The 23153-nt window shown below is 39.3% G+C and overlaps 1 protein-coding gene across 3 annotated transcripts in view; it reads left to right on the top strand.

Annotated features, from left to right (window-relative positions):
• The first annotated feature begins 2474 nt into the window (after positions 1–2474).
• LOC108712644 (phospholipid-transporting ATPase VB) overlaps positions 2475–23153 on the top strand; it is a 332007-nt gene continuing 311328 nt past the window's right edge. For 2 of the 3 annotated variants that reach the window (XM_041588036.1, XM_018254962.2), the window contains exon 1: positions 2481–2856. The gene's annotated coding sequence lies outside the window, so the exon portion shown is untranslated. Of the gene's footprint in view, positions 2857–23153 lie in introns of all 3 variants that reach the window. The other variant, XM_041588038.1, reaches the window with a different exon arrangement.

Here is a 23153-nt window from a genome sequence, read left to right as displayed (position 1 = left end):
CACCCTTTGAGAATATTATGAGGGTTGGCTGGCCGCAAAAGGCTCTTTTATCAAACATATATAAGATTTTGATCTCTTTACCAACTAATACACTCCCAAATCATAAATACATAACATATTGGGAACAAGAATTGGGTCACTTAGAATTGGAGGACTGAGAAGCTATATGGCAGAATGCCAAAACAGGGGTAAATTGTGTAAAACAGAAAGAAAATGTATATACGTAAGGTTATGATGCAATGGTATATGACTCCTAAAAGATTAAACAAAATCAATCCAAATATTCCAGATCAGTGCTGGAGAGGTTGCCCCAATTCAGGGTTACTATTTTATTTATTATGGACATGTCCAATGATCAGTGGCTATTGGGAGGAGGTTCATAGACTGATAACAAAGGTCACCTGTAAGGATTTAGAAAAAAATCCAGTAACCCACTTATTGGGAAAGCCTATAAAAGAAACACTTCACAAAAATTAGTGAACCATATTTTGACTGTGGCTCGTATTACAATAGCGGCTAAATGAAAATCAGCTGTTATCCCCTCTATTATGGAACTTCACAGGAAGCTTATCACTAATATGCACTTTGAGAGTTCTATTGCCCATATAAGAAACAGGACCCCCAAATTCTTAGCCATATGGGCTCCATAAGAGCTTCTGGGAAAACTGGCTGAGATGTGAGAAAAAAAAAACTTATAAATAGGATAAGGTTGCCTCTTTGGCTTAGTATGGTACAACAGGTGACGATTCATATAGTGATAGAGCGGTATGATTGGGCCAACACTATGGTGGGATCTCCAGTTTGGAAAGGATAAACACACAGGCAGAATAAACAAAGGTAGACCAGTTAATTTTGTTTAATCTATGTTTATTTGACATCATGTGATTTTACTTAAAAATGGATAATATAATATTCTGACAATGACATCACTGAGAATTGGAAAGGGACACTGCGGGGCAGATTTATCAAGGGTTGAATTTCGAAGTGCAAAAAACTTCGAAATTCGACCAACGAATAAGCTAGTTTGATATTCGAAGTCGAATTTGTAGGATTTTTAACACTATCGTACTTCGAATCGAACGATTTCACTTCGACTTCTAAAAACTTAGCCAAATGTTGGCTATGTGTTCTAGGAGGTCCCCATAGGCTAACATAGTTCGGCAGGTTTAAGGTGGCGAAGTGTTGACATTTTTTAAAGAGACAGTACTTTGATTATCGAATGGTCGAATAGTCTAAGCATTTTTACTTCAAATCGAAGTCAAATTTGGCCTATTCGATGGTCGAAGTACCCAAAAAATACTTCGAAATTCAAAGTTTTTCAATTCAAATATTCACTTCGAATTCTCTTCAACCCTTAGTAAATCTGCTCCTGCGTGTACCCATTATGTGCAATATTTTCTATGCAATTGATGTGGATATGATGTATCCAATAAAAATTCAAGTTACAAAAAAAAAGTTGTCTCTGACCAAAATTTGTGGGCCTAACTGTATGCAGCACTTACAGCAGTCATGGGGGTTAGCTGACATTCCTTGTAAATGAGCCCTAATGACCCATCATTCTGTTTTGCTTAGCTAACCCACAGAACTGCTCAGATAACACACACTAAAAAATTTAACTGTCAGCTCCCATTTTTGTACAGGTATGGGACCTGTTATCTGGAATGCTCGGGACCTGGGGTTTTCCAGATAAGGGGACTTTCCTCAATTTGGATCTCCATACCTCTAGTCTATTAAAAAATAATTTACAGGGTCTTCCCTGTAATTTGCATCTTTCTGGATAACAAATCCCATACCCGTACAATGACCCTGATTTTTCTTTGTATAATTAAAAAGATCCTTGAGTAACCCACCTACTGGAGGTCAGATGAAACTGACACCAACCCTGAGGAAGAGTAGCTGGATAACATTATATTCTGAATCTTTATGTTTATAACTGTATGTTGATATTTATGATAATTCTGTACCTGGAAATGTGTCAATAGTTTCTTTCTGTGTTTTTTGCATTATTTAGCATGTTTTGTTCTGCTCTCCTGTTTGAAATTTTAGTAGGATAACTGGTTGCTATGGACCAAACTACCCTAGCAACCAGACTGTGATTTGAATGAGAGCCTAGCATATGAATAGGAGATATTCTGAATAGTAAGATACTTTAAGTAATAAAAAGTAGCTATAACAATAAAATTGTAAACCCCCCCCCCCCCCCAAGAACTGCTGCTGGGATCAGTGACCCTCTTTTTAAAAGCTGGAAAGAGCCAGAAAATGGCAGATAATTAAAAGACTATAAGTAATAATAAAAAGTCTATTTGTTGTGAAGAATCTGCCATTCTGTAACATACTCAAAATGAACTTTTAAAGGTGGACTAGTGCCCTTTAATGATAATGACACACATGGGGGTAATGAGTGTAATCATTGTGACAGTGCTCATTGCAGAATATACAGAGTGAAGGAATCCTTAACATGACACAATTGAGCCTCCTCTTGCCTTGCAGTACACATACTCACTGTCCATTCACATTGCTTTCTAAAACCAGGAGCACACAAGGTGCCACCCCACCTTCTTCTCCATCTGCTCCCCCCCCAAGCCTTCTACCTTTCTGCTTCCAACCACCTACATTCCTACAGCAGTGCTAGTGGGTGGGGCTGCCAGAGCAGTTTGGGGAGAAGTTACAAAGTAGCCAGACACAAACCTGCTTCCTAACCTGGATGATCTACAGACAGGGGACGTCAGGGTTTTACAATAACTTGGCAGTGGTGGATTATTGTGTGGATTTCCTACTCTTCCCCCCCCCCAAATGTGGACACTTTGCAGGGGACAGAAGCAAAGACTACTTGTGATTGGATGGCGTTTTAACACAGTAAGTTGGTTTTGGAATCAATGCGTGCGCTTGTGCTTAGTGGGACTGATCTCCCTTGTAGCTGAACTTGCTAAGAAGTAAGTGCCACAGCCATGAATCTGAATCATTGCTGCCCCACTAGGGGCATTTCACATGTGCAGCCTGGTTACTCTCATTTTGTATGTGGATACCTGTATATACAGATATGGGACCTGTTATCTAGAATAACTTGGGACCTGGGGTTTTCCATAATTTGGATCTTCATATCTTAAGTCTACAAAAAAATTAATTTAAACATTAAATAAACCTAACAGGTTTGTTTTGCCTCCGATAAGGAGATCTTAGTTGGGATCAAATACAAGGTACTGTTTATTATTATTATTATTATAGAGAAAAAGGAAATCAATTAATTGTTTGAATAAAATGGAGCCTATGGGAGATGGCCTTCCAGTAACTGGGAGCTTCTGGATCCCATATCTGTCCATTATTGGTTAAAAGTTTTTTGTTTTTTTTTTAAAGGCAAGTGAACCCCACACACTAACATGCCCTGTATGGTTTAAGCGAAAACCAAAACCCCATTCACCCTCTATTTGCCTTACTAGTTCCTTTAATGCACTTGTCCTCTTTCTTCACTGTAGGATTAGCATGTATACTTTTTTAGGGCTTTTTGGCACCCCCAAGTGCAGGGTGACTTTCCTTCTCCTTTAAATGGTTTTTAACAGACTTAAGTACTGATGATGCAAATTATGAAAGATCCCTTATCTGGGAAACTTCAGGTCCCAAGAATTCTGGATAATAGTTCCTATACAGAGAAAAGTCTAATTTGCAGTTTTTAAAAGCCTACATATGGTGTGTGTACGTGCATGTCCGTCTGGGATTGGTGGTTGCAACAAGACCAGGGAATTAAATGTACAAATTGAGGTGAAACGATCTAGTGGGAAAAAAAAAAAGATTTGTGCCAAGTAACTGGACAGACTGTAAAAACTGTTGTAAAGTAAAGGTACCATCTATAATTTAATAGATTAGGATACATCATTGTATATACTGTAAATTGTATATAAATAACAATGCTATTCTAATCTATAACTATATTTACAGTTTTTATATAATTTGACTGCTAAGGAAGCCCATTTCTGAGCAAAATGTACATTGGGCATGATTTTGACCATATGAACGTTGGGTGAGATTATTGCTTTTTTGAGGTTAGATGCGTAGATCATATATTTGTGGTGAAGTAATTCATATTTGAAATACTTTCTTCATTTTTTATATTTTTTTTCTACTGGGCATCTTCCCTCACACAGTTTAATTTTGTTCTTATACCAGGGTACCACACCAGGTACAGGTATGTGACCTGTTATTCAGAATGCTCGGGATGCAAGGTTTTCCAGATAACAGATCTTTCAGTAATTTGGAGCTTTCTGGATAACTAGTTTTTGAGTAAGGGATCCCATACCTGTACTATCCTCATTTGCTTTACTTATCGCTGTGCACTATGTTTAGTTTTGATATCTGCCACAAAGGGTGTTAATACTTACATAAACACGTTTTTATTAAGTTGAAAACAATTTGGGATTTTCCACTTTGGTATTATGGACTTTTACATGTTGATCAGTGACAAAAAAATTCCAGTTGACTCCATTTTAATTACAGGTGGTAACCGCATATGTAAATACAGTGGTGCTTGAAATTTTCTATATTTTTATATGAATGTGATCTAGCATTTCACCTGATTTTAAAAAGTCCTAAAAGTAGATGAAGAAACCCTAGTTAAACAAATGAAACATCATGTATGTATTGAAAAAATAAACAATAACATATCTGCATGTGGCAAAATTAAGTGAATTTTTAGGATTATCGTATAATTTGAAATTTAAATCATGGGCTAATGTTTTCAGCCAATGGGATGACAATGTGTGAGCGAGAGACCCGGGGATCCAGCAAAGCCTGATCACACATACAACACATTTGTGGAGGTGTATCATGGCTCGAAGGAGGTGCCTGAGGACCTCAGATGCCCATAAAGCTGGAAAAGATTACAAGACTATCTCTAAAGAATTTGGACTCCAACAATCAGCAGTCAGACAGATAGTGTACAAATATAGCAAATTCAAGACCTACCCAGAAGCAGTTGAAGATAACTCCAACTGCAAGTCCAAGCGGTTACAAAGGAACCCAGGGTAACTTTTAAATAACCGAAAGCCTGTCTCACATTGGCGAATGTTCATGAGTCCACCATCGGGAGAGCACTGAACAGCAATGGTGTGTATGGCAGGCTAACAAGGAGAAAGACACTGCTCTCTCCCAAATATATTGTTGGCCATCTTCAGTTTGCTAATGATCATGTGGACAAAGCATATGAGGAACTTTAACTCACAAAGGGACAGAAAGGTGCGGGAATATAAGTTTATGGAAACATTTGACACCTTCCACAAGGGCTTTAAAAAAAAGGCATGAAAGGTTAACCCCCCCCCCCCGTGTTAACCATGGACAGTTCAAAGAGCCTGACAAAATCAAATAACTACAGCACATGTCCTTACTAAACATTCTAACTATTCAATTGGCTCTCTGTTTTCACTTTTTTATTTCTCATGACCTTGTCAGATTCCTTTGATGTAACTGCATCTATGACAGACAGCTTTTCTGTCATTCTGAGCTTTCTGGAAAACAGGTTTCCGGATAATGAATCCCATACCTATACTATGATAAATTGGGTATTACAAAATCAATGAGCCCTATAACATAATGAAATAAAGGCAATGACTACTGGAATGATAATTTATTATATGCATTGTACATAGACATGTTTCACTGAATACAAACCGAGTAGCAATTGATAAGAAGCCATATAGCTCCTTCATTGTCTATAATATTGGGAAACATCACTTGTTTAAAACATATTTTAACAAAACTCTATACATAATGCATAATGCAAATGGTCAGCAGCACTATAATTGGATATTACACCTTTTATTTAAAATTTTTGGAACCTAACATAAAATGTAGAGATGGTAGAATGCAGAGTGTTTCCTCCACTCCACTTAATCAGCATGCTGTAGTGTATGAACATTAAAAATGTTTAATTGGAAAATGTGAAGCTATAGCAAGCAGCCTGTATTGACATTAATTAAGAATTCACATTTCAACCTAACACAAAGTTTGACAGTTTTGCTAAGTTGATAAGAGCTCTAATCGATGGCGTTGGATGAAGATTGGGCTTCTTTTTCTTGTCTGATTCTACAGAGACTTCTTACAGGCAAGGCATGCTAATTCCTGCATGCCAGGTTGTGCCATAGCCAGCAATTAAATCCTTAGTAATATGAGTGTTTAAAAACATGCACAGTAGAATCTTTACCCTTATTCTTTGGGCAGAACATGGGCTAAACTTGTCTTTACCCCTTGCATGCAAGGACAGGTCTTTGCTTAATTGGGAAGCATAGTAATCATGCCTAATGTGGTGTGAAATCACTTGGATGGGCACCACTGGTTCCTAAGTAATTAATAGTTTATTGACATGGACAGGGAAATACAAGTTCTACAGTGGAATCAATGTTCAGGATCGATAGCGACATGGACAGAGGCTCTTTGGTTTAATGACCCATTTGGGGGTTGAATAAGCTACTACATTCTAGCAGAATACATGTATACCCTTTGCCTGTACACTTCAGTCCATGCATTGGTGAATTACCCACTCACATTCCTTGGTTGGAATGAGAACTGCATACTAAGGGGGTTATTTATCAAAATCCAAAAATATCTAATTTATTTTTGAAATATACTCCGACCAAATCCGCACGGGTTTTTTCCCCATTATTTATCAATACATTTCCCCTGAAAAATTTCTGTGTAGGAAAAAAAACTAAAAAAAAATGGTAAAAAAATCAGATTGTATGAATTTTCTGGATTTTCTGACTTTGTTATTTAAGGGAGAACTAAACCCCCCCTGCTATTAAAAATCGCTACACCCTACCCTACATAGCTCCCCTCTCTGCCCCCCCCAGCCTAGGTGTTACCTCCTGTAATTGCCCCTAATTCTTTACTTAACTCTCTGTAAGAAACTTACCCTGGTGGTCTAGTGGGCAGCGGGGTCCATGCCGCGTCCTTGGCATGGACGCCCACTGCGCCGCTCCTATCCTGCCCTTGCCGGCGCCATCCTGGATTGCCTCTTAAAGGCAAAACGTGCGCAATTCCGCGCCGTTGCGCGCTGGCCTTATCACGCCAGTGCGCAACGGCGCGAAATTGTGCAAGTTTTGGCGCCAATTGGATCCCTATTTAAGGCCCATTCAGACCTGTAGCCAGTGCTCATTATAGGATCTTATCCTGTGGTTTCCTGAGATTTTGCTACCTGTTTCTGAATTTGCTATCCTGACTGATTATCCGTGTTTGACCTAGCCTGTTCCTGACTACTCTGCATTCTGTATCCTGACCCTTGCCTGCCTACGACAACTCTTCCTGCTTAACCCCTTGCTTGATCACCCGGTTTGACCCCTTGCCTGTTTGACGATTCTGATATCCGCCTGCCTCGACCCAGCCTGTCTGACCATCCTTCTGCCTTATCCAGTCTGTCTGATTATCTGGTTTTGACCCCTTGCCTGCCTGACGATTCTGTTATCTGCCTGTCCTGATCCGGTCTGTTCCGTTTCCACCTGACGCCTTGTCCTTGACCTTCTGCCCAAAGACTCTTGCTATCCGGTCGTGCCCCTTTGCCAGCCAGAACTCCTAGCCTTGTACCCCTCGTTAAGTCCAGGTGGCACCCAATTAAGCTGAGGGCTCCTCCCGAAGCCCAAAGGTGGTCACACTACTGGTGAAGCCGAGCCGAGACCAGGGTCCTTGGCATTTGTTCTGGTATTGGGTGCCGGCCGTGACACTCTCCTTGCAGAGTCAGCACAGTGGAGCTCACAGGTGCTATCTTCTGGCTCATTGTTCTTCTTCGTGTCTTCTTTCATCCCTTCGCAATTTCCGTCACTTAAGGCACATGCACAGTTCTCACAAACTGGAAAACTGCTCATGTGCTGATATGCCACTCAGTTCCTGAAGAAGATCAAAGAGGCTCTGACTCTGCAAGGAGAGTTAAGTAAAGAATTAGGGGCAATTACAGGAGGTAACACCTAGGCTGGGGGGGGGGCTATGTAGGGTAGGGGGTATTGATTTTTAATAGCAAGGGGGTTTAGTTCTCCTTTAAAGGAGTGTGTGAACTGTCTCGGGGAACATTCTTAACTTTGGCCTCCTACTCACTGTATTCTCACTTTTGTTAATGGCTGTCTAAGGACCCTCATAGGATGCTATGGGAAATTACATTGTCCTATTTTAGAGATTTCTGGAAATAGGTTTCTGGACAATAGTTACCATATCTGTATTATAGATACAACATTCTAGGATAGACTTAAATATCAACATATCATTGCAAAAACAAATAATAAAGGTTCCCAACATTTAATTTTGACATTTTTTTTCTATGTTAGTGCAGACGCCTCTTACACTGAATCAAGAGTACTCACATTAATAATAAAATGGGGCGGTTATGTTTTTGAAAGGGATTTTCATTCAATCTATTTTGAATGAAGTATTGCATGGCTGGCATGGGAAATGCATTAGCCATTTTCTAAATCAAATGTACAGGGGCATTCCATGTATCCTGCTTTAGCAGTAGACTCAAAAACTGAAGGTCGTTGGATGTAGTAAGGTCAATTAATTTACTTTTGCTATAAAGGCAAGGATGTGATAAAGTTTATGGGAAATCTCCCCTAAGCAAAAACTAGCATCTAAATTTCAATATAGATGGTTTTGTATATAAAATTTTAATTTACATTTTATTAATTATATGTTAATTTTTTTTGGACACAAAGCTCTTTTGACAAAAGGAATGCTGTCTGTAAATGATTTTACCTGTGTGCAATTGTATCTGTGGATTTTGATGAAACAAATGAAATTATGCTTATCATTTCTGAAGTGTGGATTGCATGATTCTTTGGCCCAAGCTTTAGGACTTTTTCCTAAACTATGACGTGTCTGGTCACGTCACGTCATAGTTTAGGAAAAAGTCTCATGATAGATACCTGTGTACGCTTTTAATGAAAGCTTGGCAATAAAGTTTTATTTGAATTGCAACTGTGGTTAGTGAAATCCCCTGTTCATCTCAACTAATCTCTATTGCACTTGGCTGGAGCAAAGTCCAGTCAACGGGGAACTACCACAAAGGTAAGCTACACAAACGTCCGACTTGTAAGTGCCCTGAAGTAAGCTTGTTAAAGCAGCCCACAATAGGGACTCTGGATTTACAGTATCACTATGAAGAAGGAAGAAGCTGCAGGGATCCCTGTGTCAATAGGCGTAACTATTCTCATTTTATTAGAACAGACTGAGGAGCACATTGGCACAAATATGCACAAGAGTGGGGAGTTAAGGTGCAAGTAATGAATACACATAACTACTGCATCCATTTTTTTTCAACCACAATTACGGCTGAAGTGGTAAATGAGCCCTTGTGTGTTCTACCTGTGCTTTAGTGGCTTTCCTCTGGGTACTCCAATTTCTCCCACTAATAATAATTTATTATAGTGCTTGTAAGTGTTTAGAGAGACAAGGTGCCCAGAATATATTGTAAATATCTCAATGAGTAGTAGATGTGGTCCTGGTGCACCAGCCCCAGATGCCCAGCTTTAGGGAGCGGCACACCAGAAAAATCGAAGAAAGAACAGGACTGTCCGGCATTCAAAATGGATCCACAGGACCAGAAAAGTTTTAAGTTAAAAAATATATCTTTATTTTACAAAGTTAAAAATGTATACTTGCATCTCCATCTGCCCTCAACGTTTTAAATTGTAAGCTCAACTGGGGCAGAGGCTGATGTGAATGATGCATAATGTCTAAAAAACTTCATGTAGAATATGTTGGTTCTGTATCAATAAAGAATAATAAAAATAATGGCATTTAAGGCTGCCTGAGGCATAGGTAATGCAACTTTACCATAGGTCACAGTGAGCTGAACCAACTGCAACCTTCCTTTCCGAACCCCCACCCCCCCAGTGCACCTTATTCTTTTTGCACCTGCCATTAGGGCCATAAGGGAAGGTCAGGGGACAGTGCCCAGGGAGTGGGTATGGGTTGGCAGGCCCACCAGGTTTTTTTTTCCATTGTGCTGCCAGCCCAGTACAACTCTTGTCATTCCCCTGAACTTTGACATCAGGTTGTATTGGTTCTCTTTCTTCCCTGTATTAATATGAGATATCAGGGACAATATAGTGAGAGAGATCTCTAAGTAAAGGGGGGAGGGTTACTGGCTTTAAACAGACAGAGCTGAGAAGAATATCAAAGTTGATTGGCAGGCACCATAGTTGCATATATAGGGCAGCTTCCTACTGGAGAATCTTCTGCATAAGGGACTTAAACCATGGTGATGTCATTCCTGGCTCAATCCTTCCCAGAGTTTTCAGAGAACTGAAAATACATAATAGGTTATTTTTCTTTTCCTAAGCAGTGTCAAGGTCTAATTAAGCCATGTTCTGTAGATGGAGAGAATCAGCAATTTTTCTGTTGAATAGGTCCTTGAGACAAAAAGTACTTTGACGAAGATGAACTCCAAGGCTGTAGATCTTGATATTTAAAGAGCATTCTTCTTGGCTGTGCAAACTGAAAAGAAATGCAAGTCTTCAGGGGGGAAAGAAGGGAGGAAAAGGCATTATTTATTACAACTGTGTTCTGAACAGGACAGTACTTTATTGCTCTAACAGCAATCAATATAGCCCAGGTTGTTAAAGGAAGAATGGTGGCTCATTTTAATGGTGAGTGATTGCTTGCTTCTCAGAGATAAAACTAGAGGAACAGGTTCTTAAACTCTCGAGACAATGTATTTACTGTGGTGCAAAATTACACAATGTCACTGCTTAAAAGAAAACTGCCTAGATTCTTAATTTGACTATCTGTATCAGCCTGTTTCTGATATTTTTGCTGTTTATTATAAGAAAGTCATGCTCAGGGAAGTAAATCTTTCTTTTCTGCAGTACCAAGTGTATACAAGGTTATATATCATATAAATCAGTATTTTTGTGCTTTTCAACAGGCTACAGTCCCTGTGTAAGAGTGTACATTTGGCCTCCCACCAAAAGGCTACTTTAAATAAAGTGGACCTTTAATACAAGCATCCTTACCTGTAAACTCATTATCCAGAAAGCACCTAAATTACGAGAAGGCCATCTCCCATAGACTTTAGTTTAATTAAATAGTTTGAATTTAGATTATTTCCTTTTTCCCTGTAATTTTGGACAATGGGTCCCATACTTGTACCTTTGTTAAAGATTTAAGTCTTCCGCCTCAACAAGTTACAAGAGTAAATTGCTATATCTTCTGTCTTAATAGATACTGTATATAAATAAGATGACTGGTGAGTTTTCCGATAAGTCTTCATCAAATGAATATTCATTATTTGCTCAACCTAACCAAATAACTTGACCTGGAACTCTTCATATAACTAGGTTTCATACCAAAACTTCCACAATGTACACTGTACAATGAATATTGCAGATTACAAAATCAGTGCAATCTCCTCAGCACCTTCTTTCCCCACACCCACTTCTGCTCTAAATGTATTTCTTACTCTGTTAGAAGAGGTTGCCTTCAGCTGGTCCAGATATGGTTGGGCGGCCTATTTTACCATGCTACAAATTCACCTGAAGATGTAAGGTCGCCTTCCACTGAAGCTTAAAAGTCTCCAGGAATATGGGTCCTGATGGCAGTTTTAAAAATGTGAGAAGCATCTCTGTGGCTGCTGGCGAAAATGAATGGCACTATACAAAGGTTGCCATACATCCAGGGCTGTATTTATATTATGGCACCTATAAATTATTTTTTTGAAATGAAAAAAAAAATCCTGTGAAAGAGCTGGGAGGAGAGGGGTAGGGGGTCGGGCTGGTTCGCAGAAGTCATCGCGAATAACGTAGGGGGCGTAGGGCAGCATCTGATCTAAATGCAGTTCTGCCTACATCAGTAATAATGGGGACCACATAGCAAATAACATTCACAATAAACATCAATACGTTAAAATTTCCCTAAAATAAGTTTACAAATCCATATCACTTTGTGCATATGTTATTCTGCACAATTTTATCCCAGTTGTATATTCACGCAATCATACAAGAATAAAATACTTTATAATTACTTAGTTTCCTAAAAAGGCTCTTAAATTATAATCTGTATTTAATTTACCTGTTTGTTCTACCGTAATATATATTGATGCCATTAAATGCAGTATCGTTTTCTCTGGAATATTCGCCTTTTCTTTCACTCATTGCTTCTATCCACACTTCTATGCTTTTAGGGATATATATTTTTTCTTTTGCGTTTTATTCTGTGACAAAGTTGGGTCATCACTTTTTCTTGTTTAGCTCCAGTAACCTCTAGTGGCCCAGCCATGTGTCCAGAAGTGTGCTGGCTTATTTAAATACTTGTTCAGGCATGTACAATATTCCGACCATTGCACACCCCACATGTGCGCATACTGTATTGCACAACCTTTTGTGTCTTGTAAGGGATTTACCCTGTTTATTTTTAAATTTGTGATGCACAGAAAAATATACACGTTTTGCGGTTTATTAATCCATTTTCAAGTGTTGCCTTATACAAACTCTATATTATTCTATGCAACAATTGTAGGATAGGAAGGAGCATTACAATCCGCAGACTTGGCTGCAAAATTCCTTTATTGTCACAACATGTTTCGGATCATCATGGATCCTTTTTTTTGAAAAAGGATCCATGATGATCCGAAACATGTTGTGACAATAAAGGAATTTTGCAGCCAAGTCTGCGGATTGTAATGCTCCTTCCTATCCTACAATTGTTGCATGAGTACAAGTTTGGCCTGGCTGGTGTGGCCTGAGTAGGAAAGTGAGCTACACAGGTGGAGATCGTTTGGACAAAACTTCATTTCTCTATATTATTCTATATTATTAGGGATATTATTATTAATTCTATATTATTAGGGATCGTATCAGGAGATCTGTTCATTAAGCCATGTGTTTGCAGCCCTAAGCCACCTCCTTCTTTGATTCTTTGAGACCACCAACCATTTGCTCATACTTCGTATATTCTTCCTTATTTTTTGGAATGTCCCCTTGTCACTCAAATATGCTATTGTTTAATCCTGCTCTTAAAAAGGCTAATTAGATCAATCCTTTCTCTCTAACTACCATCCATCCTTTCTCTCTAATCTCTTAGATCTATAAACTACATATGAGACTGCAGACCAATCCATTGATATCTAGTGACAGGAGAATAAATTTGCCAGACACAAATTTGTGGCAAATTTACATGTTTCGCCGGAAGCAAATTAATTTGCGAAATTGTGGGGACAAAAAAAATTGAAACACATTATAATTATTCGGACGCCTATTGACTTTAATGTATTTGGATCAAATTGTTGCTCGCGTCAAGACGGACACCCATTGACTTCGCAAATTTTTCATGGCACAGATTCTCCCATCACTATTGATATCCATAATCAGTCTGCATTCTGTAACCTTTCTAGACATTCATTGCCTCTTTCATATAATGTACAGTGATGTGCAGGTTTGAAAAAACGCAACCCGCAACCGACCCTAACCCCCAAAATGTTGTCATTGTAGGACCCTCACATGAAATTTATCCTTGTCATTGTGCTCTGTTTGCTGCTTCTGTGGGTGCCTCTGTTTCCAAGAGTGACTGTAGGAGCAGTGAAGTGGAGCAGTGACCCGACCCCAACCTTTACCTAATATAGTTGACCAATTTTCAACCTGGACCTGGCCAATTGGTGGTCAACTTGTTAACCACCCCAGGTTTCAGGTCAACCTGAATATCACTAGTACAAACATTTTCCTAGTGTGGAAGTGGAAGAAACTGCCACTTCTACCTGATGGCATCACATATGCAGTCACTGAGAGGAATACTATTTTCCTGTAACTGTGCACATTGGGAGGGTTTTGGTCAGGAAATGCTCCCATGTACATTTGTGCAATGTATGAGATCTCATACCAAGGAACATAAATTGGAAATGAAAAAGTAATATATTTTTCAACACAGTAATTCCTCAGAACAGGTTTGAGTAGAAATGTGATTATGCTTGAGAACAATATTGTCTATTATACCTGACAGGAATCCTCATTTGGTTATTTGTTCTTGCTATAGTACAGGCAGTATTTTGTAATTGTACATGGATGAGTTACCCATGGAAAGAAATTGTAATAAAATACATTATTGCTCTTATGTATTGTTTTCTGTTCTTTTTTTTTTTTTTTTTCCTAAATAGCACTCAGGTTATAGCTAGGAGCATGGTCATCTATTTATGCATAGTGGATTGTAATAGGGGCTTTTGGAGCAGCAGTTCAGGACCATTAGCTTTTGGGAACCCTAGTAGTGACCAACCACAATGAATTTCAGGGGCTGTAGTTTAGTATTTGCTTTTGCTACCAGTATTCCCTGGTCCATAAACAGAGGCGTTTGTGTTACAGAATTTAGGCCTAATTGCTATTTACACTTCACATCCTTGCAAAAACTCTACGGTTTTGTATATAGAAATCTTTTATCAAATAGCTGCAAAGCACTTAGCACCCTAGACCTAAGTCTTTAAGCTACTGTGTTTAGCAACACTATATTCATGACAGGCAGACTGGCTGTAATATTTCTCAAAATGTGGACTGCAGCATGTACAAAAGTGAAAAACTTAAAATAATCTTTAGGATTTATTTGTTTTACTTAAAAATAGGCAAGAGGATCAAAAAGCTGATGCTTTTCAGGCTTTTTTGGAGCCTCCACCTCAGCTCTGCAGCTGCATCCACCCCCTCCTATGAGTGGAGTCCTAAGAGGCAGACCCATGTGCACCCTCCACTTGTATACACTAGGGAACAGGAACTTGTCAGACCAACCCTGGGCCTTTAGAAAAACATCACTCCCCCCAGGGTAACACATCCTCAAAGTAGGGATGGTTGTTTCAATAAAGTCTGCATGTAAGCATTCCGATTGGCACGATCAATACAATCAATGTTTTCAAAGGAACAAAAAATATTAGGTGCACCAGGGCAGTCTCGGGTGCAAGGCTCCTGTTTATTTGCCAGAATTTTTGCCCCAAAATTCCATTGTTATTGAATTGCAGCCAGTGCTTTAAAATACATACAAATGCACTTGTATATCAACACGTGAATTATGTCATGTACACTTTCACTGCAGCCCTGCTACACCAGTCAACCACTAATTGATCGCTACCACCAGGGTAGTTTACTAGCTACCCACCAGACCCCCTCCTAAAGTCCCTGCATACCAAGCAATACATTCCTACTGAGCCCAATTGGGAAAGGAAATGTGCAATGGACACCAATGGAAATATCTCTTTGTGTACATCAATAATATGATGGCTGCATAACTGTATGCAATACTTGTTGGCCATATTTTCATATTTCTTAAGGGATGCATAATTTCTTTGATAATTCAGTGGAGTCTATGGGAAACACATAACTTCCTTGTTAGAACCCAGATGTGAAATCTCTGCTAAATCTTATCTGGGTTTCAGACAAAACGGTCAGCAACAGGGTGAATAACTTAACACTTGTGATCAAGCACAGTTATTCTGCTTATTGTTAACCATTTTGATACTCGAGCACTGTTGCTTTGGCCTTACAACGTGTCTGAGGCATTTGCAATGACATTTTTAATTTTTGGTGCTCTTTGGGATAATGTCTGCAGCAGATTATTTAGGTTTAGCTCCAGTGATCCCCTGGATGTGAAAATGAAAGAAGTGACTTTAGCAGGAGGGATTGTTACTCCTTTGCTGCCTTGAGGTAGCTTTTGAGGTGCCGCCCTCCCCTGCGCTCACCTTTCAGCACTGGAATGGATCCAGCGGGTTCACATTGCATTCTCTTAAAGTTACCAGGAGCATTTTTTTGCTGCCCTTGGTAACTTGTGGAGCACTGCCATCTGAGTTTCTCAACTAATCTCATTGGAGCATCAACCCTGTGGAGGAATGTGAAAAAAAAAAGTCGCTAGCAGGTAACTTTTTAAATGCGCAAATGTATGCCTTTGTGTATACATATTTTCCTCGATTTCCTTGAATTTAAATCTATCTTTTGTGAACCCAGAAACTGTGACTATTTACGAGAGTGGTAGAAATATTGCGCATATGTGCAAGTGCGCAGAGTGTATGTAATGAAACTTATTACTAAAAAAGTTTTATGATTGCTCCAAAAGACACCTTCAAGTACTTAAAAGTGTACAATACAATTAAAATACACAATTCAATAACAGTCTAGGGAAGAATATTACAGAATGTAAATTTTTATTCTTATTGGTGCAATTTATTTTTCTCTTTGCAACTATTATAAAATTCCCCCCTAGACTTTAGACACACATACCTTTTAATTACTTTTTTGCAGTGCAACAACAGTAGCAGAATGTGCTGTGCGACCTTAAGGACCCTTAAGGGATAAATTTTCATTGTGTAGCACCTATCTTTACCTATTTTTAGGTACGCTTTCTCTTTTATAAGCCAAGAGAAATTGCATATACTTAGCATAATTCTCCTCAAGCATGTGAGCGGCTTTGCTTTTGACTATGAAATGGAACAGAATTAACAAGGCAACAGAGTAAACACATACTTTGCATATTTCACCTTGAGACTTAACATACAATTTTGCAATTATCTGTAAAAAAACAGAATTAACAAGTTTATTATGATTATATGGATCATATACCATTATTATTATTATTAACATGCATTTATATAGCGCCAACATATTGTGTAGCACTGTAAAGTAAATGTGATTATACAACTAAATCACATGAATTCTATACATAGAACATACATCACAATCAATACCGGTACAAAAGGTGCAGAAGGCCCTATGCAGAAAGAGCTTACACTCTAAAGGGAAGGGAGTAATACACAAGGTGTGGGAGTGGGCAAGATCGAATTAAGTGGGTGAGAAATGTGGTACTGTAAGTGGTGTTGCGTTTGGTAGTTAACCAGATTGAGGGTAGGCTTCTCGAAAGAAGTGCGTTTTAAGAGATTTCTTGAAAGCAGAAAGGTTGGGAGAAAGTCGGACAGACAGCGGGAGAGAGTTCCAGAGGAGGGGTGCAGCCCTTGCAAAGTCTTGAATGCGAGCATGTGAGGAGGTAATGAGAGTAGAGTTGAGTAGCAGGTCAGTAGAGGAGTGTAGTAAGCGGTTGGGTGAGTATATAGAGATGAGTTCAGAGATGAAGGATGGGGCAGAGTTATGAAGTGCTTTGAATGTCAGGGTCATTAATTTGAATTTGATTCTGAAAGGTAGCGGAAGCCAGTGCAGGGATTGACAGAATGGCGTGGCAGAGGAGGAGTGGTTGCTGAGGTGTATGAGCCTCGCAGCAGTGTTCATTATGGACTGGAGAGGTGACAGTCTCTGGAGGGGAAGGCAAATTAAAAGAGAGTTACAGTAGTCTAGACGTGATATGACGAGAGAGTGAATAATAATTTTGGCAGCATCTTGTGTGATATATGATCGTATTTTGGATATGTTCCTCAGGTGGAAGTGACATGATTTAATAAGTGACTGGATATGAGGAGTGAATGACAGGCAGAATCTAGGATAACCCCAAGGCACCTGGCCTGGGGAGAGGGGGTGATAGTGGAATTGTTAGCTATGATGGATACTTCCAGGATGTTACTGATGTTAGTTGGAGGAAATAGAACCATTTCAGTTTTAGAAAGGTTGAATTTAAGGTAGCATTGCAACATCCAGGTAGAGATAGCGGACAGGCAGGAGGAGACGCGAGTTAGGAGTTCTGGGTTGAGCTCAGGAGATGAAAGATAGATCTGGGTATCGTCAGCATAGAGGTGGTAATGGAAACCATACAAGTTGATTAATTTGCAGAGGGAGGAAGTATAGAGGGAGAATAGTAATGGTCCCAGGACAGAGCCTTGAGGAACCCCAACAGCCTTGAGGAACCTCCATTGTAGGAGACACTGAAGGAACAATTGGTGATGTAAGAAGAGAACCAGGACAGGGCTGTGTCACGAAGGCCAAGCAAATAGAGGGACTGGAGGAGGAGAAGGTTATCTACAGTGTCAGATGCAGCTGAGAGATCAAGCAGTATTAGTAGTGAGAAATGATTGTTGGCTTTAACGGTTAAAAGGTCATTAGTTAGTCGAGTTAGGGCAGTTTCAGTGGAGTGTTGTGGCTTAAAACCAGATTGTAGGGGGTCCAGCAGGTTATTGTCAGAGAGGAATGAGGTTAGTCGGTTGTAGACTAGGCGCTCAAGTAGTTGAGAGATGAAAGGTAGCAGAGGGATAGGTCGGAGGTTGTCAAGATTGGAGGGATCAAGAGAGGGTTTTTTTCAGAATGGGGGTGACAAGAGCATGTTTTAGTTGAGAAGGAAACAGTCCAGTTGAGAGTGAAAGATTAAATAGGTGAGTTAAGGCTTTGATTAGACAAGGATTGGTATTGCGGAGAAGTTTTGAGGGAATTGGATCAAGCGGGCAGCACCCTTGGGTTACCATAGAAAGTAAAAAGCTGCTCTTGGTAACTTAAAGAATTGAATTTTCGGTTATTAAAAATGTGACTCTTCTAGTGCAGCATGTACAATTGTGGACCCCATGGACCCCCTTCAGCACAGGAAAAGTAAATAATGGAGGGCTGAAGGGGCATCATGGCAAGAGCCTGAGAAGAAGAGCAGGTAACCGTTTAGCTCATTCATTTTACTATTTTTATATATGTAAATGTTTTTTAAAAAAAATCATATTTTAGTTAATATTTCCATTTGAACAAACCAACAAACCCTGAAATAACCAATATTTTGAATGGATTGCAAATGTGAGCTCCTGAATTGATGATAATATGCAAGAAAAATTAATAAATAAAACATACTTTGCTCTGTGACAGAAACAGAATGTCTTAACCTCTATATGTGGCAAGTTGTCCCTTATATGATATGATATCTATTAGGTATGGGATCTATTATGCTGGTTTTCTGAATAAGAGGTCTTTCTGTAATTTGGATATCCATACCTTAATTCTGCTAAAATATTTTCAATTTAAACCCAATGGGATTGTTTTACCATCAATATGGATTCATGCAGCTTTATTATTGTTTTATTTTTGTGGGTAAAAAAGGTGGCCTTGAGACCTGAGGTTTTCCAGATAAGGGATATTTGCATAATTTGGATCTCCATACCTTAAGTATGCTAAACTGATTTAAACCAAATATGCATCCATGCAACCAAGTACAAGGTACACGGTTTTATTATTAAAGGGAAAAAGGAGGATGGCCTTACAGAAATTTTGGAGCTTTCTGGATAACTGTTTTCGGGTTAGGGATCCTTACCTGGAAAGTTTATTATTTTTTTTTTTTTTCAAATAACATGCCATGGGGAATCCAGGAGAGAAAACATGAGTTCAATGAACACTGAGCTTTTTAACATCGCTGTCTAATGTATACAATGAGGTTGGGTCACATACAGTGCATCACGTGATTATAGAAGCTAATGCATCTGTATCCCCTCCATTATAATTGACCAAACATTGCATACCAGGGTACCCTAGTACCCTATGAATGCCACATTGTTGCTAGTGCAATTTTAAAAGTTTGGGAAAAATCTGTAGGTATGAGGCAAACATGCTGCGGTTTTGAGTTGCATATTGAATTACACAACCTCACCTTTTCAAATCTTGACAGATACTAAGCACATATTCCGCATAAGTATAGCTGATTAGTAGTCTGTTCAGATGAATGTGTTTCTGCAGAGAAATCAGAGCAGTGTGCAGCAGCATCTGACATGATTACTAATCAGCTTGCAGAAAGGGAAGCTTATATGGGATGAGGTGGCAACCCCAGGCACAGACCTAAAGCAAGAAAGAAGGTGACACCATAAGGGAATGGCATCTTATCCCCAATAGGAAGGCTGAATCATATGTTACTTCCTTCTGAACGGGATGCATGCTGCAAAGGTCATATACCTTGAAGGGTAAGGGCAGAATGCAAAAGTGAATACAAATTTGTGTGCTTAGTGGCAATGCACCTGCCCAGAGTTCCGGGTCAGCACTCCAGAGGCATTCTAGAAATTAAAGTCTTGCCTGGAGGACAGTTTGTTTAAATTAAGATAATCAGGATTCTTTGAGGTCTGGTATAGTGCCAAAAGACTGGCGAATTGCTAATGTGGTGCTGCTATTCAAAAAGGGATCCCGTTCTCAGCCTCAAAACTATAGGCCAGTTAGTCTGACGTCAGTGGTAGAAAGCTAATCCTTTTAATAAAGGATAAGATACTGGACTTCATGACACTAACTTAATTTCTTTTTATGAAAAGGTAAGCAGGGACCTCGATTCTGGAATGGCAGTGGATGTCATTTACTTAGACTTTGCTAAAGCATTTGATACAGTGCCACACAGAAGGTTACTGGTTAAATTAAGGAATGTTGGCCTGGAACATAGTATTTGTACTTGGATAGAGAACTGGCTAAAAGAGACTACAAAGAGGGTTGGAAAATGGAACATTTTCTAATTGGACCAGTGTTCCTAATGGAGTGATGCAGGGCTCTGTACTAGGTTGTGCAGAACTATAGGTTCCATGCAGGATGCTGCCACTTTGCAGAGTGATTTGTCTGAGTTGGGAATGGGCAGCAAACTGAAAAATGAGGTTCAATGTTGATAAATGCAAGGTTATGCACTTTGGCAAAAATAATATAAATGCAAGTTATACACTAAATAGCAGTGTGTTGGGAGTTTCCTTAAATGAGAAGGATCTTGGGGTTTTTGTAGATAACAAATTGTCTAATTCTGGGCAGTGTCATTCTGTGGCTACTAAAGCAAATAACTCAAGGGATGAAAACATAATTATGCCTCTTTATAGGTCCCTGGTAAGGCTTCATCTGCAGTATGCAGTTCAGTTTTGGACTCCAATCCTTAAGAAGGATTTAAATGAGCTGGAGAGAGTGCAGAGATGTGCAGATAAACTGGTTGGAGGGATGGAAGACTTACATTATGAGGGTAGACTGTCAAGGTTGGGGTTGTTTTCTCTGGAAAAAAAGGCGCTTGTGAGGGGACATGATTACCATTTACAAGTACATTAGAGGACATTATAGACAAATAGCAGGGGACCTTTTTACCCATAAAGGGGATACCAGAGGCCACCCCTTCAGACTAGAAGAAAATAACTTTCATTTGAAGCAATGTAGGTGGTTCTTTACAGTGAGGACAGTGAGGCTGTGGAATGTACTGCCGGGTGATGATGTGATGGCTAATTCTGTTAATGCCTTTAAGAGATATTTGGATGAATTCTTGGATAGATAAAATATGAAAAGCTATTGTGATACTAAATTCTATAGTTAGTATAGATATGGGTATATATAATTTATGTGAAAGTAGGGAGGGGTGTGTGTATGGATGCTGGGTTTTCATTTGGAGGGGTTGAACTTGATGGACTTTGTTTTTTTTTTTTCACGAATTTCCCTCAAAAAATTTGTGATACTTGAAAATTGACGCCCGCGTCAATTTTGGATGTGCTTCCGAAAAGTCGCTCACATCAATTTTGACGCAGGCGTTAAAGTAAATGGGCGTCCGAATAGTGTTGACGCGTTGGCAATTTTGATGCTGGGGAATTTTCACTGGAGATCCGTGCTAGGCAAATATATTCTCCCATCACTAGTGATCAGATAGTTTATGAACATATCTCAATAGAGTACTGACAATTTGAAGCAAGAGGAAAGTGTTGCATTTCCGGAAATAGCATCATGGTAAGATGTAGTTATTAAACTACCTTTGGCCAAGTGTCTTGTATTAGACCTAGGCTCTGAAACAGTGAGGGAGTGATACACATCTTCCATCATAGTTTGTCCTTGCACTGAAGCATTTGAGGAGATGGGATATCAACGTATATGATCTTGGTACAACCTCTAGGTGAGCTCTTTATATGAGGGAGCTAGATGTCTACTCTACTATTCTCTAGTCTTGAAGGACTGCATTGGGGGCACTCTGGTCAGGAGCTTGCACTTCTTCAATAGCAAGCTATTTGACCTGTCCTGGCTCGCTCTTCAGGGAAAGCTCTTTGTCAGGGGAAATGTCAAGTATTTATTGGTGGTAGATCTAAATTGCCACTGGGGGTGGGGAAGACCCAGGAGCATTTTCTGAAGCATTGTCCCTTGGCATAGAACATCTTCTCTCAGGTCGAACTCTACGTATGTTCTTCACACCTTGACACATTAGACTATGCTGAACTGGCCTATGGGGTTTCAGCCAGAGAGCACAGACATGACCATGAGGCATTTTACCTGGTGTTAACAGTAATATAAGTACCATCTATGGCATCAGTGTTGTCGGTATACTTTTGGTTCAGATATGACTCCAGAGCGCATTGCTAAATCTATAATGGGAGAGCAATGGGAGAGCAATGGTACAGCAAGTCTTTAGGGTCAGCTCGCTTCTAGTATACCTCTGCATTATGGAGGGGATTTACTTTGTAGAACCTTGGGAAAAAGCAGTCATAGGAAAATTCCTTTTTATAGAGTGGCTCATTTCGCATTATTGTTTCAAAAACAAGATACTGCCTCTTTGTTTCTTTCTAGGCATTGTCATTGGTTGCCTGCTTTTGATTAAAAGCTACTGTCTTCATTATGATGGATGCCTTGCGCCTTTGGGATGGACTTTGATACTTGGTTGAATGGGGAGGAATGGTGGTGGGAATGAAAAATTAACTCCAAAGCTAATTTGACTTGCTGTTAGTTTTTGACTTGTTAGTTAAAGAATTGTGTTATGTTTTTGTTTCTTTATTGTAAGTGTTTTATTTTAATAAAAAGCCCTATAGACCTGGAAGGCACCATGAGGGGATGAATGTGAGAGCAACAGCCTGAGTGATTTTTTGGGTGGGGTTTAATTACTTCAATACAAAAGGTTTTGCCTAGATTGCACTATATGACTTACATTTGAATATTAAAAAAAAATAAACCAAAGACCCAACTAGCGGTACTCCTCTCAGTAAATTGACAACCTTCAGGATTATTCCAAGACTTTGCAAGGGCTGCATCCGTCCTCTGGAATTCTTTCCCACGGTCTGTCCGACTTTCACCCAACCTTTCTGCTTTCAATAGATCTCTTAAAATGCACTTTCTTAAAAAAGCCTACCCTCACTCTGCTTAACTACCAAATGCAATAACCACATGCAGTACTACATCTCTCACTCACTTACTTCAGATCTTGCCCACTCCCACACCTTGTGTCTTATTCCCTTCCCTTTAGATTGTAAGCTCTTTTGCACAGGGCCTTCCTCACCTTTTATACCGTATTGGTTGTGATTTATATGATCCATATGTTCTATGTATGTAATTAATGTGATT

Source organism: Xenopus laevis, chromosome 3S, assembly GCF_017654675.1.
Source record: "Xenopus laevis strain J_2021 chromosome 3S, Xenopus_laevis_v10.1, whole genome shotgun sequence".
NCBI lineage: Eukaryota > Metazoa > Chordata > Amphibia > Anura > Pipidae > Xenopus > Xenopus laevis.
This window is presented reverse-complemented; position numbering and strand designations above follow the sequence as displayed.